Source organism: Coenobita brevimanus, chromosome 1, assembly GCF_032717465.1.
Source record: "Coenobita brevimanus isolate Jiangsu-jjx chromosome 1, ASM3271746v2, whole genome shotgun sequence".
Taxonomy (NCBI): Eukaryota; Metazoa; Arthropoda; class Malacostraca; order Decapoda; family Coenobitidae; genus Coenobita; species Coenobita brevimanus.
In genome coordinates, this window is record NC_136954.1 from 8,076,580 (window position 1) to 8,095,572 (window position 18,993).

Genomic DNA, 18,993 nt, shown 5'->3' on the forward strand with positions numbered 1-18,993 from the left:
TAGTCGCGGTCATAATATTGTTCCTATTTTCAGCGAATATTTATGATGCTCTTAAATGACATTCTGATATATATATATATATATATATATATATATATATATATATATATATATATATATATATATTTATCTATCTATCTATATATCTACACATATATATATATATATATATATATATCTATATCTATATCTATCTATTTATCTATCTATCTATATCTATCTATCTATCTATCTATCTATCTATATATATATATATTTATATATATATATATATATATATATATAAAGTGGTAGGTGGAGGCACACAATCCACTCACTCTATGTAGTGCTGCTCTCGGGTGACTGCCATTTCCTCTCTTCGATCTTTCTTTCCTTCCTTCCTCTTCTGTATTTCTTTCCTTCATTCTTCAATCTTCCTTCTGTCTACGGGTGGCTCTTCACTGAGTGACAAGCCAAATGGTTTCCTGTTCACCATGAAACCATTTACTACGCTGGGTGGTAATCATATAACAAAATTATGGTACCTGGCGGTTTAGTGGGTAATTAGGACGCTCCAGTCGGATTGAGCCTGTGCAGGTTAATATCCAAGGAGTGGTTGGGGCTTTTTGCTCACATAATGCTACTCAGGAATGAGTGAGGCTGGTTGCTCATCTTAAATGTCAGTACTAAATTGACTAGCCCCGGGCTCTTACGTTCCTCATGGGGTAACACAGGATTAGATGATGATGATGATGATAATATATATTATACATACTGTATATATTATATACTTACATATATATTATACGGCATATATACAGTACATATATATATATATATATATATATATATATATATATATATATATATAGATCATCAGCCGTATGTCCACTGCAGGACCGGTCTATCCCGACCGAAGTGAGGACAATACAGCCAATATATGTCTACCAAGTGTCGTAGGCTGTCTGGTAGAGATTGTATGTAGGGTGAGAAGTGCTTGTAAGTGTATTGTAGTGTTGGAGTGGCTTTGGATGTGTGTGTAGTGTGTGAACCAAGTGTAATCGGCCCGCCCAAGGCGACTGGGTGCAAGCATACTTTATACTATGAGAGAGAGAGAGAGAGAGAGAGAGAGAGAGAGGTGATAAATATACGTTCAAGGACACTACTGATTACAATACTACTACTACTACTACTACTAATAATAATAATAATAATAATTAATAATAATAATAATTATTATTATTAACACGTAGCAATATCCTACCCTCCCCTTCCTCTCTCAGGTGATAGAGATGTACGGCAAGTCAGGTGTCAGCAACGACTTCAGCATCTGCAACAGTCTGTGGTTCACCCTGGGGGCGTTCATGCAACAAGGGGTCGATATCTGCCCAAGGTGAGCTACAGGTACATAGATACATACACCATACAGATAAGAACCGTATTTTTTTTTCCTAGGAGGTCTGGTGTATATATTAATGGAAAGACTTGCTCCATGATTACAGGTGTTTAAGGATCACGGAATTCTGGCCTGAACAGGTGAGAATTATTTATGCTGATAAACAGACCATGAAGATATTACGATTATTTCACGGTTATCTGAGTTAAATGATAATAGTAAGAATAATTGCATATCTAAAGAATCCTAAAAATTTAAGGAACAAAGATACACACAGACACATTCAAAGTCATGGTCTGTGGTTCACCTTGGGAAATTCATGCAACACAGGAAGGATTTCTGTGCTAGCTTGCAGTATCAATTATAGACCATAATTATAGAGTTTTTGGCCGTGTTTTCCTACATGGTGCGACGTTAATATTTATAGATAGTCATTCTGATAATTATAAACATTTAAAGACCTGCATATCAACCGTACAAGCCTTATGTGCAGTCACCATCAAAAGTCCTGTCACTTCTCTTACCCCTATCCCCGTGATCTTTGACAATCGGTGTGGTGAATCTGTAACACCCGACTCTGATGTAGTGCCATACCAAGACATGTGTCGGTTGCTGTTGATTCGCAGGACTGATCATAACCCCGTGTAGAGAAAAGCAGGCAGGTGACAGGACTTCTGATGGTGAGTGTAGTAGTGTACCATATGTTCATTTATTTTTTTATATGGAGATGGTTCAGCTTTAATGTTTATAATAACTGATGATTCCATGTCTGAGTATCGGACAGACAGACAGGAGAATGTATGGCTGAATGGGATTAACTGTGTGTGTGTGGTATCTTTCTCAACATCTTTAGTGAGATATCCTATACGTATCACCTTATCCTGCTCTTGTTTGCCCGTTGCTGTAAATTTAGTATCGACATACTTTGCACCCATAACGTCTATCTGTCTATTTATGTATAACCAGACCATAATCCCGTAAGGGGTGGCCATTTGTCTCTGAGTTAGTTGCTTTACGGGAAGGGGCACCAAACCTCCGCCAACCCACTTGCTGGGACGTAGGGAACACGTGTGGGTTGGTTATATGGTTACCACCCAGCGTTGTAAATGGTTTCATGGCTTACAGGAAACCATTTGGTTTGCAAAGTAAAGCCACCTAAAAAGGAAAGAAGAGTAATAAAAATTGACAGAAAAGACGGGAGATGTAGGAGGAGAGGAGGGCAGACACAGAAAAGGAATGGTAAAGGTGAAGGCAGAAGTAGGCAGCACTACATAACGTACTCGCACAAGATAGAAAAACACGAGTATGCAGAATAAATCGTGCATAAGGTGCTGCGAAGCCAAGGACGCCACCTAGACCTCGGAAATAGGACGCATCTCTGCCTGTGAAGAGGATAATGAGGCCTGTATCTGAATCTTGCATTTCGAGTATTCTCTTGACAACCTAATACATTCGTATGATGGTGGCAGTGGTAAAATGTAAGAGGCCACCGTCGTGAAGGGGTTAGCCCTCCAATATGGTGACTTTTATATTCTTTATGTTGACACCAAATGATATGTGCAGTTTAGGCAGGACCTCTTGTGGAAAAGGGGTTAATGAAATTTTATTCCCGTATCTATTATCTCTTCACTTAGAAAAATCTCGCCTTAGTTTAATAAAATTGTCTGTTGATGGCAAGAATGTATTGTACTGTAGATGATGATCACTTGCTTAAATGACCTCTTTGACACCACCACTTTCTCACAGATCCTCTCCAAAACTCTCCCCTTCACAGAATATCACCTCCACCACTGCTAACCTTCAAGATTGCTCTCGTGCCGTGTCGTGGGGAATGCATGGTGGTTCTGTAATGGGGTCTATAAAAGCCTGCGTTGCTTAGAGGCAAAGCGGGGATCCTCTCTATGTCTCAGTGGTAACGTGCGTGCTTATCAAGTGCGAGGGCCTGAGATTGAATCTCAGCCAGGACAGTGTGATAAATCTGTTAAGTGTCAGTACACTGGCTGGCAACGGTGTGGGACGTGAGGGGAGGCTTGGAAGGCAATGATGTTGTTGGTTAGCTGACAACATCCTAGACATTACATCCCGGGGATGAGCTGTTTGGTGTGCCCCGCAGCATCCCAGTGGTCTCCAATGCTACGCTACCATGTGTTCGAAGCTAACTAAATTAATCACTAAGAGGAGAAAAGAGTAATGTAATAGGGTCCATTAAAGCCCGCGTTGCTTAGAGGCAAAGCGGGGATCCTCTCTTTTGTTCAGTGGTAGCATGCGCATATATCAAGCGCAAGGGCCTGAGATCGAATCTCAGCCAGACCAGTGATTAATTTGTTGAGTTCAGTTCAGTCATTACAGCTTACGTTAATCATCGTCCATCGACAACAACCATCCTCCTTTCTGACACACTTTCCCTCCCTCATAGATTCCTTCACACGTCTTAGAGTACATTCACAGAGAGGCCAGAATAAACCTCCGGTGATGCAGACTGTCTGATCATGTAGGCTGGTATTTAAAAAAAAAAAAAAAAAAAAAAAAAAAGCTAATTTCACTGGTTCGCTATCTGGCCAATCCGTTTCTCAGTGGCATCTACATTGCGTGTGGCAATAAGAAACATTTTATGCAGAACATGGCGAATGAAACGAAATATAATACTGGTTTATCCTGATCTACTCGATCGAACAGTTTGTGTCTGAATACATTCTGTTCCGACCTCAGTGTAAATGTACAGTACCTTTACCCTCACAGAATAGTGCATCCACCACTACTGCCCTTCCATGTTGTTGTCGGGCTGTGTCATGGGAAGTTTATGTCACATGAAGTTCTTGGTGGTTCTTTACGTAAATCATCCTCATCCTTATCATCCATACATCTTTTTCACACTTTCCTTCCCTCACAGCTCTCTCAACACCTTATACTCTCTCAGAATATTACCTCCATCCCTACTCACCTTGCAGATCGCTGTCGGGCCGTCTCGTGGGAAGTGCGTGCTGGTTCTTCACACTAATCATCATCTCCTCGTACACTGCCAGCCTGGCCGCCTTCCTCACCGTCGAGAGGCTGGTCACCCCCATCAACTCTGTGGACGATTTGGCCAGTCAGACTGAAGTGGAATATGGCACGCTCCAAGGGGGATCATCCATGAAGTTTTTCGAGGTGAGCCGTTTTTTTTTTTCTTTCATATACTATGACCGACTATTTAATTGATGGTAAATGAGGGAGGGGTGAGTGAGTTGGGGGGGGGAGGGCAGTCAAATGGTGGGTGACAGCGACTTGGAGGCGTTTTGTCTGTGGCCTCCATTTGCGGGATTAGGGCTTTGTGTTATAGATAGATAGATAGACAGATAGATAGTAAATAAAAAAAAAGTTTAAGTTTTACAAGTGAGTTGGTCAGAATTACTCTTTTTCTTGAATCGAGTTTTGGTGGTGAAGATGACTGTGTGTGTGTGTGTGTGTGTGTGTGTGTGTGTGTGTGTGTGTGTTTCAGGTTATTTCTGGTTTGTGTATTAATCCCAGATGGTTTTATTCCTTCGATCCGGTGTGGTATGTTTCACTGCGTTCTAGCTGCCTCCTGGCGATAATATTCAACTTAGGAGTGCTCATTTATTCTTAAGTGGTCTGAAGTCTCTGCCAATCCGAGTTGTTTAAAAGTAGCAAGAGGAGGCTGGATTGTCATGGTAACAGTGTCACGCCACAAACACCAAATTACTGTGTATTGTCACTTGGTGAATTGTAGTGCTTTGCTGGTCATTCAGGGATTGTGGATAGCACTGTTGTGACGTCATCAGCTATCAGTCAGGACAGCTGAATCAGAGTCGTCTGCAGGGACCATATACTCGTATATGATGACAGTGAAGCTCTAAAAGGGCGATTACTCCTGAGTGGAACCTCGGAGCATGATAGTGTTGTGTAATGAATGCAGGTGGCGTTGGCGACGAAGTTTGTTTTCTGGACGTAAACTAAGTACGTTTGAGGAACAGACGTTTTGCCACGACCATACCTCGACTGTTGCCATTTTACCTTCTGTTTACCTGGAAAAAAAAATGTTTATAACTCGTGAAACAGCATCAGATACATACATATAAATAAATATGTTCAGTCAGATTATATAGCAATGAATGGATCAGTACAAAAGAACTGTGGGTGCGTATTTTCAACAAATGGTGTGAAACGAAGTGGCTTTCCCTCACGTGCATCTGGTATTAAAAAATATGAAAACATGGTCGGGGGTTCACGCTATTGTGTTGTGAGTGGGAAAGCCAAATGCGCACACCCGGAATATATGTTTTGTCGATTCCCAAAAGATTGGTAAGTAGTGTTGTGTACTCTTAACGTATGGTTATTGGCCATTAACCCGGAATAACATACCCCAGATTAGTACTGCCAATAGTTGTGAGTGTATAACATGCGGAGTTTTGTTCTTATTTATATATATGCTTAGGCATCCCTGGTTTGTTGGCTTTTGTGTGTTCATGTATGGTGTACATGTTAGGACTCCATATTATAATTTCAAATCATGATAGATAGATAGATAAATAGATAGATAGACAGTGCTCCAGGCAAGCCTGGGAACGGGAAATGATCTTGCAAGTTAACTGAGGAAATTTTGACAATATACAAGAAGTAGCAAGTCAGAGGATGATATAGGTAGTGTGTCAGCGAGATAGCATACGAACAAAGCCTAGTGACCATACACACACATACACACATACTCACACACAGGTTTCTAGAACTTTCCAACCACAGTGTAACACACGTGACACGACCCCTGCTACACCAGACTTTAGGAAGCAGAGCTCAGAAGGAGGCTACCTATAGAACCGACAGGTAGTGGAGAGAGTGAACAAGAAGAGGGGTCCAACTAGACTTACTTGGTGTATTCAGTCTCTGTAATACATACACTGCTCAACTTAAGATTTTCTCTGAAGATAATAAATCAAGATAAACTCCCTGTTTTCATCTTTAATTCCTACTACAAGAATCGAGAGTCACATTTGGTTGGCAGCGAACGTACGGACATCGTCTCTGAATCAACAGTGAATTTCTACAAAAGCAGGCGAGACTCTACAAGATTAGCTTCAGTTCTACAGTGAATTCCTACAAAATACAGCCTACAAGCCAATGAGCCTACAAGTCTACAAAAAACTCTATAATCTTCTTGTTACGTCAATCAGCAGCAAGAAGAATAAAAAACAAAGCAAGTAAAGAAAAACAATTAGCTCCAACAACAGATTCACAATTAGGAGAGCACGAAGGCAACACACCCATTGTACAAAACTTAACACAAACTAAAGATCAAGAAACAAATACGTCAGTTCCAGATGATGAGTGGGAAACCCCCTCTGACGTAGCAAGTGAGGACTTTGTCGCTGACTTGCACACGTATGCCAATACACTTAACAGGGTTCACCGTTCCGGCCGAACCTATTCCACCATTCCCTCACACAACGATAAACAAGTCCAAGTTAAATTAACAGAGCAAACAGTGAAAATGAATAAAAAAAACAAATACCTCGGATCAAACTTCCCCACCTCATGTTTATGTTTACCATGAAGATAAAACTGCCCCAAAATTCTCTTGCACAGAAAAAGATCGTATTGACGTCATTTCATTGGTCAGTCAGTGCGAACAAATGTTCATCAAGCGCCACATACTCGATGAACGAGAGAAAATTGCCATTTTTTCATCTTGCATAAGCCAGGAAAGATGTCCAGCAAGCTATTTGTTGAGATCAGATAAGCTCCTCAGGGCTAGGACATGTTGAATTTAAAACTGAATTTTTGAAGAAATTTTCTGGAGGTATGAACTTCTTGCCAGGTATAATTCCAGAATTACATAAGATTGTAGATCTTGTAAGGGAGCACACTACAAACCATGTGCTCAGTGAAATAACTGCTGATGTCTCCACAATCAAAAGAACATTGTTAGTTACTTTGGAAAACTCAAATTGGATAACAGATGATGGAAAGATGTCTCCAGACCTCGTCGTGGACATCATTGGTTATTTAGCTGCCTTGTGTAAATTACCTGATAGGACCCTTAAGATCGCCAAGACGATCGCGTACACCCTAGGCATGTGCTTACCAGACTTAATGAACGAGGTAGTGATGCAGTGCAGTAAAGCAGGTATGGTCGACACACGCGCACATTCTAGTAGAATGAGAGTACCTGAGACAGTATCAGCTGTGAAAACATCTATACCGACCCCAAACAGAGAACAAAATCATTTCTTATTTGTACAGACGCATCAGTTAAAGGATTAGGGGCTGTACTGATGCAGGAAGATAAAAGAGGAAAGAATCAACCAATTGCATTTGCCAGCAGACAAACAAAAGGTGCAGAGAAAAATTATTGCACTACAGACTTAGAGGCACTTGCAGTGGTTTTTGCATTACAAAAGTTTCGAGATTTGGTATATGGTTATGAAATCCACTTATTCACCGACCATAAACCACTAGTGGGTATGTTTAAAGAAAAACTCCTTTCTGGGAGGAGAGCAAGATGATGTACAGTTGAAAACTACAATGTACAAATTCATTATATACAAGGTAAAATGAACATAGTAGCTGACGCATTATCTAGGAACCCGAACACAATTCAGGTCGCGGCATTAGATCTCAAAGGAAATATCCCAAACCACTATGATATCGCAAAAGCACAAAGACTTGACCCAATTTGGTCTAAAGTTATATACAAGTTAGAAAGTGGAGATGACATACAATTACCCAAACTGCATGTACCACTCGAACAATTCACAATGGTCAGTAATACATTATACAAGATTAACCCAAAACAACCAAAACGCCAAAGAAATACTAACCAGTTGGTAGTACCTAATGACATGATACCCCAAGTATTACGAACGATACACGATAGCCCACATGCAGGACATCCTGGAAAGGATAAGACATTCAAACAAGCCCAGCTGTTATATTACTGGCCTTCATTACGAAAAGATATAAACAGTCATATAGACAGATGCGAATCATGTGCAGAACACAAAGGATACCCAATCACACCTGCACCAATGGGTAATTACTCTGTACCACATCAACCATGGGACGTTGTCGCTGTTGATTTACTCAAGATGCCATTATCATACAATAATAACCTATACCTATTCGTAGCAACGGATAATTTTTCCCGTTATGTCATTTTAGCTCCAATTAATGATAAGACAGCAGAGACAGTAGCAAAGGCAATAACAGATAATGTAATATGTCGCTTTACTACCCCAAAGGTACTAATAAGTGATAATGGAGGAGAATTTAATTCTGAGATCTTACAAGAAATATGTAAACAATACAACATCAAAAAGGTTAACGTTTTAGCCTATCACCCAGCATCTAATGGGTTAGTAGAGAGACAAAACAAAAAAGTATTAGATGTGCTACGACACATTCTCATTGAAAATTATGCAAGCTGGGATTATTGGATTCCCAGAGTAGAAGCCTCAATTAATGGATCTATAAATAAATCCATAGGTGACACACCACATTTCATTATATATGGGACAGATAAAAAACTACCGTATGAGCTCCTAGAAGGTGACAGTCTGCCCATATACAATTACGATGATTACTCTGAACTCCGTTTACGTGAATTCCAGGACATACACAAAAGGGTCAAAAAACAATTAATGATGTCCAGGGAAGAAATGACGGAGGCATTTAACAAGAAGGCAAGAGATTCACCTATCAGCGTAGGAGACATTGTTTATGGTATCATTCATACGAGAGACAATAAATTATCCCCAAATTTTGAGGGCCCATACAGAGTAATTAACATAAAAGCAAACAAAGTTTTAATTAAGTCACTGTCAAGTGGCGAAGAGAAACAAGTTCATATTGACCATTTAAAACGAGTTTCAAGGGAATTATCCAATAATTATTCAGCATCGGATACAACCGAACAGGCGAACGTACCTCAAGAAACCAAGCAAGAAAACAACAATGATTACAAAAAGAAATTAAGGTCATATACCAAACAATCAAACATAGGTGCAACTATTCCAATAAAATCTACAGTACATCATTTACGAGAATTAAATATCGATTTAAACTCCTTCTATAAATGAAATAACAATCAACCGTAATGCACATCACCACTATCATCGACCACAGCATGACCATATTAGGAAATTAATAGATTTTTTTTTTCGGTAGGTAGCGATGAAGGGACTTATGCTATGGATTCTCCTCTACATAGCAAGAGGATATGCGCACTTAGACCCCCAACACATAATACGACAAGGATGCCTCATAGCTCCAACGGCCACGACGTCAATCGTAAAAGACGTCATGAGTACTGAAATAAGTCTGGATTACTTGTATGAATTACCTTCTTATCTAGAAAATCTCGCGAAACCCATGCGAACCCTGGACCTCATGATAGGAAGCTATGTTTCACAAGCACATAACACAAAGGAAGTGAATGAAATAGTGAAGTTAGCGAAATGGAAAATAGAACAGGCAAAGTCAACTATGCTCATCATGATCCAAGATCTTCCGTCTTATGGAACGGAGGTATTGAGCGACAGGAACAACATCACACGTATTCGCCAAAAGCGCGGTTTGTTCGAACTGGGTGGCGCAGTTCTTGGGAACATCTTTGGATTGGCTACAGAGGATGACCTTAAAGAAATAAACATCAAATTTAATAAAATAGCTCAGGTACTAACATACTAAGATAAATTCATCACAGGACATAACTCAGCAATGAAGACAATTGTGAAAAATCTGAAAAAGGCAGAAAACCTAGCTCTCGAAAGTGTAGATAAAATAAATGAAATGGAAGGTAACATAACACTTTTCCAACACTTCTCGATCATCACAGAACATATTGACACAATTTTACTACAATTAGACAACACTAGATTTCGTTACAGGGCACTTATGCAAGGAATTTCGAATGCTGGTGATGGCAAGATCACAATTGACTTACTCCCAGTTCATGAGCTACGTCAGATAATTAGTCAAGGCATACATAAACATAAATTGAAGCCTTTGTTCTGAAGTAGGGAATTCATGCAATATTTTCCATATTTAGAAGCAACACTAACACCAACATCAGTAATAGTTCATGTACCATTCATAACTGAAGACCTGTTCACAGTATACCAAATACACCCCTTCCCCTCTAAAAATAACAACACTTTGGTCATCATCAACATCAACACAGACACCGAACTCATCATGGTCTCCAAGAGACGGAACACTGTCACTTTCGCAAGTGAATCAACGATTGAACGAAAGTGCCGCACATCCTTACATGCGGTTCATCTTTGTCCTGCGTACATTTTCACGTTTCAGCCTACTGATACAGTCCCTTGTGAAATGGCTATCATCAGAAATAACAATATTCATAATCATTGCAACTTCACTTTTGCTCCAGATAAGCTTGTACACCATCAACGCATCGGACACTCACAGTTTTTTTTTATTTCACTCATAACACATCAGTTTACATAGTCTGTCCAGATATACCACTATCTCATACTTCAGCATCAGGATTATACATAGCACCAGACTACTGTGCGGTATTTACACCATCCATATCCACTTTATCCACCATCAATCACTACGCCATTATCAACCATACACACAAACATTTCCACCCACTGTCTGATATGGACTTAAACATGAGCACAAGTATTAAGTTGACTTCACCTAAGTTTGAAACTATGCAGCTGATCAATGAAACAATGAAGCCCTGGGAAGATTTGAGTTTGAGTATGTTCAACCCATATTGTGTGTATAGCCCAACACCTACTGTCTTTATAATCTTCTGCATTGTATTTGCAGTACTGTTGTTCGCAATGCACAGAATGCATGCAAGAATTGCAAACTTGGAGTCAGTATTTAGTGGGGGTAGAGTTAACATCCAAGTTAACCCCCCTGAATGAAGTGTACATATTTTGTATATAGTATTAATTATATATATAAAAAAAAATACAAAGAAGAATGACCCATGATATAGAAGTATGACATACCAGTAGCATTATCTTTAAATGAAATATTAATAACTCTTACCATAATCTTAATTTTAAACTATTTTTTTTCTTGCATGTATGCATTTCACTACAATAACCCATGTACATACTGTATTACAGTTAAATAGTTTACCTTTAGTGCATTTATTCAAATATATATACAACTTGTTTAAAATGTAATATTACTGGATCATTGCAATTTACTATGAATATTATATGTATACAATATTATAATCAATGTTATGTACTAATAGATTAGCATATGTCAATGATGATTGCTGTCGGAGGACCTTCAGCGGCGTGGCCAAGCAATGTTAGGACTCCATATTATAATTACAAATCATGATAGATAGATAGATAAATAAATAGATAGATAGACAGAGCTCCAGGCAAGCCTGGGAATGGGAAATGATCTTGCAAGTTAACTTTTTTTTTTTTTAAAATAACAGAACGGAGGAAGGAAAAACAAATGGGTAAAAAAAAATAATCCATACACCAGATTACTGGTGTCCTCTGTTCATAAAATATCTGTAACAGTTAGACTTGAACAGTTGTGGGTTGAAATTTGGAGGAAAACAACTCTGGGGAAGCGAGTTCCAGAGAGATGCAGTTCGGGGAATAAAAGAATTCTGATAGGCAGAAGTTCTGCAGTATGGCTGAGTGACATTCCAGTCATGAGCGCTATCAGATGCCCATGTAGCACGAGGGAAGGCATGGAGAGGTGGCATCATGGACGCAACTTCGTCTGAGCATTTGCCAAAAAAATATCTGTAAAATAATGCAAGGGAGGAAACATTCCTTCTTACTTGCAGGGGAGGTAGTTTATATGTAATGGCAGGGTTGTTAATGATTCTAACAGCTTTATTCTGAATATTGTCTAGTTGTCTTAATGCAACCTCTCCACAACCATTCCACAAGGGTGAGCAATATTCAAGCTGAGAGCACACATGACTCTTATAAATTATAGCTAACTGCTCATCGGCGAAGAAGTTACGGACTCTGTACAATAATCCAAGTTTCTTTGAGGCGGTTTTAGCAAGTGATCTGACATGAGAGGTCCAGCTGAGGCCACTGTTAAGTGAGACACCAAGAATTTCAAAACTTTTGGAGATGGGAATATTAGTAGCACTGAAGGTAATGTACGAATCTGGCAATATCTGTCTATTAGTAAACTGTATATATTTAGTTTTACTAGCATTAAAAGAGACAAGGTTGTTTTGTCCCCATTCACTGATTGTAGATAGATCTTGATTTATGGAGATGGCTGTACTGAGTTGAGAGGTAGAGATATTAGACTTTGTAAATGGATGTCTGAGTGTGAATGAACTATGTAGTGTTGAGTCATCTACATATGTGTGAATGGGATTGTGAGTGACAGATAAGAGATCATTAATATGAACCAGAAATAGGGTTGGCGCCAGAACTGATCCCTGCGGCACGCCGGCGTTAATTGAGTGGAAATTCGAATATACATCATCTACTTTTACTCTTATTTTCCTGTCACTAAGATAGGAAGAAATCAAAGGAACAAAAGATGTTAGTCCATAGCAAGGGAGTTTGGACAGCAGGGAACGGTGCCATACTCTGTCGAAAGCTTTAGAGATATCAAGAGCTACTGCATGAGTTTCTCCAAAAAGATCAATTGATTGATGGATGGTATGAGTTAAGAGACTGAGTATGTCAATGGTGGATCTTTCTTGGCGAAAACCGTATTGTCTATCACTAATTAAGTTGTTGGATTCAAGATGTTTAACAATGTGCTTATTAATTAAAGTTTCAAATACCTTACCAAGAGAAGATGTGACAGCTATTGGTCTGTAATTGGAGGGGTCAGACGAACTTCCTTTCTTCGGAACCAGGTGGATATTGGCTTCTTTCCATGAATTTGGGAATAAAGAAGTACGTATGCATAGTCTGAATAATTTAGTTAGGACAGAGGCAAGTTCAGGGGAACACTTTTTCAAAACAATTGGCTTAATTCCATCTGGGCCTGGAGCTTTGTTGGTAGGTAAATTGTCTAGGATGGATTTTACGTATCTTGTCTGTATTTTAAGTGGGGCAATTTTGGGAGAATCAAGTTCCAGTACTGAGACATTCTGGCTGGTATCATCTATGGTAGAGTTTCTGGTAAAGGTACTAGCAAAGATATCTGCTTTCCCACGTGGGTCATTTGTAATATTGCCGTCTGAAGATTTAAGTGGGGGAATGGTAGATGACTTGTTAAAGTTATTATTGAATGAATTAAGAGTTGACCAGAATATTCTATTGTCATTAGGGTTGTTAAGTAGTTTTGATGCTTGCTTTTGAAGAAAGTTTGATTTAGATAGATTTAATACAGCTTTTGCATGATTTCTAGCAATTTTAAATTGGGAGAGTGATTCAGATGTTTTTGATTTTAAGTAAGAGTTATATGCCAATGACTTTTGGGCTGTTGCCCTGGCACAATTGCCATCAAACCATTTTGGAGAGTTTGATCTTTTAGTGAATTGTTGATTTGGTATGAATAAATCCATACCAGCTAGTAGGAGGAAATGTTGACAATACACAGGAAGTAGCAAGTCAGAGGATGATATAGGTAGTGTGTCAGCGAGATAGCATACGAACAAAGCCTAGTGACCATACACACACATACACACATACTCACACACAGGTCTCTAGAACTTTCCAACCACAGTGTAACACACGTGACACGACCCCTGCTACACCAGAATTTAGGAAGCAGAGCTCAGAAAGAGGCTAGCTATAGAACCGACAGGTAGTGGAGAGAGTGAACAAGAAGAAGGGTCCAACTAGACTTACTTAGTGTATTCAGTCTCTGTAATACATACACTGCTCGAGATTTTCTCTGAAGATAATAAATCAAGATAAACTCCTTGTTTTCATCTTTAATTCCTACTACAAGAATCGAGAGTCACATACACAATTTTGTTTTGCTGCTTAGGCATTACCAGTATATAGGGTTTTGTGTATTCAGGAGGTATTTGTACTATGGTAAGTGCATACTGTAAATATGTGCTTCTTCGTTGAATGTTTTATTAACCCTCATACCCGGCATAGAGCCTCGCCTCCCTCTCTCCGTCTGAGCCACAAGAAACTCCTTATCCCCACAATTTTTGATGAGGTCGAAGGCATTCGTGTGTGCATTGTCAAAGAGATCTTTCATCTGTTCATGGAATTTCTTTCTTTTCTCCTCTCTTCCTGTATTCCGGCTCTTACTCCTCTCCAACTTTCTCCATTCTTCATAGAGAAATTCGATTTTGGGGATACAATAACGTGGCACAAATGCAGGAGTGCGAGCTGTCTCCCAGAATCCCCCTAGTTCATCAGACTGAACAGGTGCTGAATCCCTGTGTTCGTGTCTCTGTTCGCATCAGGTTGCGCTAACACTTCTCCACAAGAAGGTAATTCACTTCCAAATAGTCTTTCAGTTGGTTGGCCAACAAGCCATATCGTGGTTTTGCTTCTGCTTTTCATCACTGGCGTTGACAATTTCCCTTCACAGTAAAGAAGTGCCAAATAATAACTCAAAAGGCAAATCCCTGAAAAAACAAACAAACAAACAAACAAGCAGATACGGTATTACTAGAATGTAGCTTCCAGTGAAGTAAAGCAAACACTTCATTCAAATAAGAAATAAGATTATCACAACAATAATTTTGCTTATTAGGCTCAAACTTTGGGTAAGATGCAGCACCAGTAAATATCATCCAATTCGGCTAAAATTTGGTGTCCCAAGAGTTTACACCTAAACTCACAATACTGTATACACTGCCAGCAAACAAAATAGTCCAGAATGACCACCCTAATATATATATATTGTTACATAGCCTATGATTTCATCATCCTTTGTGTAATTCTAACGTACAGTATGCTGCATGTTTGATCACGGGCGTGTTCTACCTCACTCCCCCCCTCCTCCCTTATAGTAGAGTAAGTCGTTCTTTCTGTTGTTCAGAGCAGGATTGTCAACTCTTTGTCCCCATGGCTTCATTTGCGCGTCCTTCTTACAAGTTGTATCAAGCTCTGCCGGCCCCTATATAATGAGCTCAGTCTCTGCATTATTGCCACTTAGATCTACTCCTCATTTTGCTCACATCTCTGTCCTCCCCTGTACAGTTATTATTATTGTGAGTGCTCAGGAAGTCTCCAACCATCTAGCAGCTGTGTAATTTGAGTATAAGTGTTACTACATTTTTCCTTGTACCGTATCGCATAAGGTGTTAATTCTTAGACCTAGTAAGGTTATTGTGATTAATGTAAAGTTTGGATGTCAAGCCATTGTTAATAATATTTTGTATCTGTAATAATATATCTTGCATTCACTGAGTATTATCTGGTATTTTCATTTTATCAGGGCTGACTTAGATAAATTTACTATTGCTAATTTCGTGTTAATAGAGGCTATTGCAGTTAACCATATATTTAGCCTGTTTTTTGCCATTACATTATCCTTATGAGTCCTGAATGTTTTATTGTTAGTTTGAGCATTAAACTTTAACTTGTAATTTTACCTAACTCTTTTGTTTTGAACCTGGAACTTTACGGGACAGTAGTGATTTTTAGTATTCTCACTTAAAGTGTACATTATCTTTCTCTGTTCCGTAACAATATATATATATATATATATATATATATATATATATATATATATATATATATATATATATATATATATATATATATATATATATATATATATATATATATATATATATATATATATATATATATATATATATATATATATATATATTGTGGTAGGTGGGGGCGCTCACCATCCACTCACTGAATGTAGTGCTGCTCTCGCGTGTCCGCCCTGTCCTCTCCTCCATCCTTCTTTCCTTCCATCTTCTTCTATCTTTCTTTCCTTCATTCTTTCCTCGTCCATCTGCTTACGAGTGACTTTACACTCCCTCTTCTGTCTTTCATTCCTTCATTCTTTCCTCTTCCTTCTGCCTGTGGGTGACTCTACACTGAGTGACACGCCAAATGGTTTCCTGTACACCAGGAAACCATTTACTACGCTTGGTGGTTACCATATAACCAAATTTTGGCACCTGGTGGTTTAGTGGGTAATTATTGTGCTCCAATCGGATTGAGCCTGTGAAGGTTTATATCCAAGGTGTGGTTGTGGTTTATTGCTCACATAATGCCACTCAGGGATGAATGAGGTTGGTCACTCTCATCTGAAATGTCAGGACCAACTGCCTAGCCCCGGGCTCCTACGCTCCTCATTGGGCAACGTAGGATTGGATGATATATATATATATATATATATATATATATATATATATATATATATAGATAGATAGATAGATAGATAGATAGATAGATATATATATATATATATATACAATACATAATACTTAGTGACATTCATTTTTATTGTTTCAAGGTTATATGATTATATCCATGGAAAGAATCATGATTAGATGATTTTATGCGTAATCCAGTGCGTTCATGGGTACAGTGTTGTGTACTAGAATATATTCTTTGTTCACTGTATATATTGATACATAATTGTGATTGGTGGAATTCATTATACTTTCCCTAGTTTATATGTGGAGATGACATTATGGTTTGTGCAGTGTATTAATGACGGGTTTGTGCTTGACGGGGAATGAGTGCACGAGGCAGTTCGGCAGTGTGGAGTAAAGGGGCCACAGCAGTAGTGCAGACGGGTAGGAACTACTAGGATATTAACACAGCCGGTTATTAATTGGGTTACCTGTTGTTTGTGCTTCAGTACTTCACTCATATACCATAGGATGTTCATTATTACTGTGTGGTTTACTTGGTGAACAGTTAAGGAAATAGTGATGAATAAGATACATGCGGTAAAAGTGTGTGGTGCTCAGATAGGCTACTGGTGACTGCCAGAGAAGTATAGTGCAGTCTTACATGAAAGCACTGTTACATTGGATATACTATAAGACACTGAGAGTTTCAGCATACTGTATTTATCATCGAGTGTTACATTTGATCTTACACTGTGTTTACTGTGTTCATTTGTTAGGTTTAGGTTTTGTATATAGCCATATTCAGGTTATTGTATGTAAAATTAGTTAAACATTAATGTTCATAATACCACCCACTCTGGTAATAAGTAGATGTATTCTCTTGTTCGGTGTCGTAACTGCTTGTTTTGTCCATTGAACCATCCCACAGAAAATTCAATGAACAACACGTCATAAGATTCATGGATTAAGGTTTTCACTACTCTCTTTACTCTAACTTGGCCTAAAATTACCTTCTCTCCATCTTCAATACTGAGTTTTAATAAGAGAGTATCACTAGAATATGATACTAGTCACGAAGTGCTGCGGAAAGGATGAAAGGTTGCAGTATTGTGTAATTCTGCCACTGAGTTAAGTGAAATAAGCTGCAACAAGACAAAAATCAGGGTCAAGTGAACCATTGAAGTCTTCCCCCCTCCCTCTTTTTTTTTTTTTTTTTTAGATTTTTTTTTCACCAGATTTTTTTTTTTTTTTGACATTTCAGACTGGAAGTGTTAAACATAGCCTTCATTAACCTCTTTGGTACAAGGTCTTTCTTAATTTGAATGAAATCATACCAGACTGAAGGGGAAAAAGAGGTCCCAGCAGCATTTTGGGGTCGATTTGTGGACAGTTCGATTAGATGTCTTTGGTGGTGGTGGTGGTGGTAATTGCTGTGGTGATCATGATGATGGTGGCATAGGCAACTACAATGACAGTTTTTTTAATATGTTTTCGCAACAGTTCATTTGTCATTTAAGTATAGGCCAAATAAAAACAAACATTCTATATTTGCATTTGTATTAAAACAGGTTATAAAAAGATGGCATCGTCTCCACTCCTCATTTATCACCATTCAAATTTTCTTCCATTTCTGCGTCCCTCATTTCTCTCTCTCTCTCTCTCTCTCTCCAATTTTTTCTAGGTTTCTCTGTTTCGTTCTCCTGTACTTCCCCAATTAACATTTGCTCTATTTCGATTACGATTTACACCTCTGATTATGCATCCCTTCTACCACCAGTCCATTTCATTTTTTTTTTTTTTCCAGCTTTCCAAGATTATTGTCTTCCCGCAAGAATCTGTTCACCTCCATGCACCGTGAGGGGATCAGCGAATTTTATTGTACCTGTCACCGTTATGATTTCACTTTACCGTTCATGAATGCTCTTTCAGTATTGCTCTTGCTTTTATCAAGCTATTTTATTCCTTCACTGTTATGACCTTTTTGTTTTTCTTGAGGTCCTGTTTTATCGGTGTTATATTGTTGTCTCCACTAGTTTATATTTTCCACCCTTTTTTCAGCATTCCAAGGTAAGTGTGTACAGTCGAATGTGGGAGTTTATGTCGTCTCGTAAGCATGTGTTCACGTCCACGTACGAGGAAGGCATCGAGCGGGTACGAACGTCGAAGGGCAAGTACGCCTTTCTGCTGGAGAGTGTCAAGAACGACTACATCAACGAACAACTTCCCTGCGACACCATGAAGATTGGACATAACCTGAACTCCAATGGGTACGGCGTGGCCACTCCCCCACACTCACCGCTTAAGTGAGTACAGAAAATATCAGTCAGAAATAGGTTTGACCCGTTCAGTTCTGTTCGGGGCCATAATTATTTTAACTTGCATGGGGAAGATCTCT

At 38.8% G+C, this 18,993-nt stretch overlaps 1 pseudogene; it reads left to right on the plus strand.

Annotated features, from left to right (window-relative positions):
- LOC145413476 (glutamate receptor 1-like) overlaps positions 1-18,993 on the plus strand; it is an 806,335-nt pseudogene that overhangs the window by 766,247 nt on the left and 21,095 nt on the right.